A 4,831-nucleotide genomic window follows, 5' to 3' on the forward strand; every position below is an offset into this window, starting at 1 on the left:
CCTCACTGACTTCATCGCAGCTGAATGCAAACATCATCATCTCCTTACAATTTCCTTTGGGCAAAACTTTCATTTTCATTCTAGGAATAATCCCCCGGAGGTGCAGTTTAATTTATATTCAGAAACCCGGCAGATCCCACTTACTGAATTTTGTGACATATGCATGCTTCCTTCTAATGGGGATTTGGTAGAGTCTAAGCCCTCAAAGTTTGAAGGTTTTTACCCTACTCTGACAGTGGGGATGAGAGAGGAGTATCGGGCACCACTGTCGTTAGCTTGCAGTTTCCTGCCGTGCATTAGTTTGCCTTATTTATTGCAAAGTGCTTGCTAGCGAGAGAGAAGGTAGGTTCACTTAGCACCCCAGACTTTGTTATTTTGTGTCGCGCACTTTATGGCGACAACACTTATAGCTTGGGATCTATTATGGCACGTCGCCTTCACCTTAACAGATCCAAGGGTAAAATACATGTGGGCATTTACGCTACTCGCTTGGCGACTCACTTCAATGTGCATATACGCCAGCATGATCATCCTTTGCCCAAAGATTACTTAGATAGAGCAGCTATGGAGGACCATCAGTTTATTGCTACTGATTACCCTGATATTGATATGCCTTACAACTTAGTTTTCAGTGAGAAAACTCGTGATATTATTCCCTTGCATGCACCTGCTTTGTTTGATCATGTTGCCAGGGGAGGATATAGGATTATGCCTGAGGACATTGTCTCTTATGGGAACAACCTGGCTGCAGCACAGGAGGAGCCTCAGCAGTGGGACCCTATGGTGCCTGCTCCCCAGCACTTCAACATTGGACCTCGCGGTTTCTATGACTGGTGATTACCAAGTCAGGCGAAATGCCTAAGCTTGGGGGAGTACGTATTCCCACCAACATTACACTCATGTTCACACACTTCATTCTAGTTGTCGGTATCCACACTTTTTCATTGTATCATCCATGTTTAACTTATTTTTCTCGCTTTCTTCTTGTGTGTTTTGAAAAACTCTGAGAAAATCCAAAAATATGTTCTTGCTTCTTTTTTATTTTTCTTCCTAGTTTAAATTATTGTAGCACGAAAAATAAAACCCAAAAAGATTTCCTTGTTCTTCTTTTACTTGTTGGGAGCTTTCCCATGTAAATAGTTTTTCTCGTTTTTGCTTTTCTCTTTTCATTTGCTCGTTTACGAAAAACCAAAAACTCCAAAAATATTTTAGTGTGTTTCTTTGAATTTCTTTTCTTTTTATTGAGTCATACCGAGAAGAAGACCACGTTGAAAATGTTGAGTGGCTCTCGTTTGCATTATTGATCTAATAAAGAGTCCATATTACCTTGTCTTCTCCTCTTGAATAAAATGTTTGCAGATTCCAGCTTAGTCCACGACACTCTTGCACTATTATTATTTTCAAATCATTTGGTGATGCAAGTGAAAGGCAATAATGACGATATTAGATGAACTGGCCGTGGCAGAGAGAAATGGGTATGAACTCAACTTGTTCTGTTTTGTAAACATGTTTAACCTAGTATCCATGTTCAGCCTATTATGATCAAACATGTTTGCAATGACAATTAGAGATTATAGTTTCTCATGCCATGCATAAGTAGCTAGGAGTGAATCATGACTTATCGTGAATATCAACATTGCATTAAAATGATTGTGATGTAGTATGATGATATGGTATCCTCCTCTGAATGTTCTAGTGGCTTGACTGGCACATGTTCATGCATGTAGTTGAATCAAAACCGCCTCTATGATATTTATGTTCATGGTGTTCATATCTACTCATGCAAGTATCCAATGTTACTTATGCATAATGCATGTTCATGACCGTTGTTGCTCTCTAGCTGGCCGCTTCTCAACCTATTTTCTAGCCTTCGCCTGTACTAACTGGGAACTCTGCTTGTACATCAAAAACCTAAAACCCAAGTTATTCCAGATGAGTCCACCATACCTACCTATATGCGGTATTACCCTGCCGTCCTATGTAAATTTGCATGTGCCATCTCTAAAAACCTTCAAATAAATATGCTTTTTGTGTGCCTAGATTGTTCATGGAACGACAGGAGGTAGTCGGTACCTTCCATGCTAAGCGGGTTATTCTCAAGTAGAGTGTTTATTCACTCGCCATCGCATGAGAAAAGGGCGGTAATAGGGATGCCCAGTCCCAAACTGCAAAAAGAAAAGAGCTTACAAATAATCAAACAAAAACTCCCAATGGAGTCATAATCTTTACATTTCCGCTTGGGAACTGCCACTAGCGTGTTTAGCATGGAAGATATTGATAACTGATGGTCGTGAAGTAAATGAGAAGGGTGCATGTCTCAAAATTTCCTTTACCTCTGTTTTAAAAACTTGAGATCTGGCACCTCTGCAAATCACTGCTTCCCTCCGCGAAGGGACTATCTATTTACTTTTATGTTGTGTCATCACCTTCTCAAATAAGCGCCAGAACCTGAGAGCACTGCTGTCATGCTGATGCATTATGTGTAGCTAATGTTGGGTGCATCATGACAGGATCTTTTCTACCATGAATTACAATGTTTAGTCGTTGCTTGAACTTTGGGGGTGCTCTGCATTTATGTTTTGCGGTCTCAGAAAGGGATAACAAGATACCACTATTGTCATATTATATCATGGTTGTTTTGACAACATGTTGTGATACGTCTCCTTCGTATCTATAATTTTTGATTCTTCCATGCCAATATTATTCAACTTTCATATACTTTTGGCAACTTTTTATACTATTTTTGGGACTAACATATTGATCCAGTGTCCAGTGCCAGTTCCTGTTTGTTGCATGTTTTATGTTTTGCAGAAACTCAATATCAAACAGAGTCCAAACGGGATAAAAACGGACGGAGAATTATTTTGGAATATTTGTGATTTTTGGGAGGAAGATTCAACGCGAGACGGTGCCCGAGGGGGCCACGAGACAGGGGGGCGTGCCCCAGGGGGGCAGGCGTGCCCTGGGCCCTCGTGGGCACCCTGTAAGGCAGTTGATGCCCTTCTTTTTCTGCAAGAAAGCTAATTTTATGAGAAAAATCTGGGCGAAAGATTCACCCCAATCGGAGTTACGGATCTCCGGATATAAAAGAAACGGTGAAGGGGCAGAATCTGAGAACACAGAAACAGAGAGAGACAGAGAGACGGATCCAATCTCGGAGGGGCTCTCGCCCCTCCCACGCCATGGGATCCAAGGACCAGAGGGGAAACCCTTCTCCCATCTAGGGAGAAGGTCAAGGAAGAAGAAGAAGAAGAAGGGGGCTCTCTCCCCCTTGCTTCCGGTGGCGCCGAAACGCCGTCGGGGGTCATCACCATCACCGCGATCTACACCAACACCTCCGCCATCTTCACCAACATCTCCATCATCTTCCCCCATCTATCTATAACGGTCCACTCTCCCACAACCTGTTGTACCCTCTACTTGAACATGGTGCTTTATGCTTCATATTATTATCCAATGATGTGTTGCCATCCTATGATGTCTGAGTAGATTCCTATCGGTGATTGGTTTGAGTTGCATGTTTTATTATTGGTGTTGTCCTGTGGTGCTCTCCGTGTCGGGCAAGCATGAGGGATCCCCACCGTAGGATTTGCTATATGTTCATGATTTGCTTATGGTGGGTGGTGTGAGTGACAGAAGCACAGACCCGAGTAAGTAGGTTGTTTGCGTACTGGATAAAGGAGACTTGATGCTTTAATGATATGGTTGGGTTTTACCTTAATGATCTTTAGTAGTTGCGGATGCTTGATAGAGTTCCAATCATAAGTGCATATGATCCAAGAAGAGAAAGTATGTTAGCTTATGCCTCTCCCTCAAATAAAATTGCAATAGTGATTATCGGTCTAGTAACGAAGTCAATTACTCAGGGACAATTTCCCAACTCCTACCACCACTTTTCCACACTCGCTATATTTACTTTATTGCATCTTTATCTAAACAGCCCCTAGTTTATATTTACGTGCTCTTTATTATCTTGCAAACCTATCCACACTACAAAAAAAGACACATCCGTGACATTTTGGGCCGAACGAATTTTTTTTCTGTCATACATATGACACTTCTATGACGATAATTGTGACAAAACCCGGTACCATCATAGATATGGTGGGCTCCTACTTCTATGACAAAAAATCATGACAGAAAATGGGCTTTTCGTCCTGGGCGGGCCGGAGACGCAGCTGCATGACATTCTTTGGGCCGTCCATGACGGAAAAAACCGTGGTAGAAGCGAGGGGGAGGAAAATTTCGGGGAGTTGCCGGTTACGGTGGGAGAGCGATGCGCGTTTCTCTCATACAGGTACGCGCGCGTGTGCGAGGCATTGGCTCTAACTGAACCCGAGCAAGACATTGGGCTCTAACTGAATCCGAGCGATTGCACTGCAGGCTACGTGTTACTGAACCCGAGCATTCGATCGATGGCTATTAACTGAACCCGATGGAGCGATTCCTTCGCTACTGCTGCTAACTGAAGCCGATCGATTGGATGAACAGTGAGCGTTGCGGGGGGATGGATGAACAGTGAGCGGTGGCGTTGCCTCTGGATGAACAGGACCCCGTGGTGTGGAGGGCTGGTGAACAGTAGACGGCGGAGGGGTGGCCGTGGAGGGGTGGTTGAACAGGACCCCGTGGTGTGGAGGGCTGGATGAACAGTACACGGTGGAGGGGTGCCCGTACAGGGGTGGTTGAACAGTAGCCGGTGGAGTAGCGCGCGGTGGAGGCTGGATGAACACGAGCCCGTGGAGGTTGGAGGGGGTCGACGGTAGCCCGTGGAGGCTGGAGGAGGTCGACGGTGGAGATGAACAGTATCCCGTGGAGTCCCATTTTGCGGTAC

This window comes from Triticum dicoccoides, chromosome 6B (assembly GCF_002162155.2).
Source record: "Triticum dicoccoides isolate Atlit2015 ecotype Zavitan chromosome 6B, WEW_v2.0, whole genome shotgun sequence".
NCBI classification, from domain to species: domain Eukaryota; kingdom Viridiplantae; phylum Streptophyta; class Magnoliopsida; order Poales; family Poaceae; genus Triticum; species Triticum dicoccoides.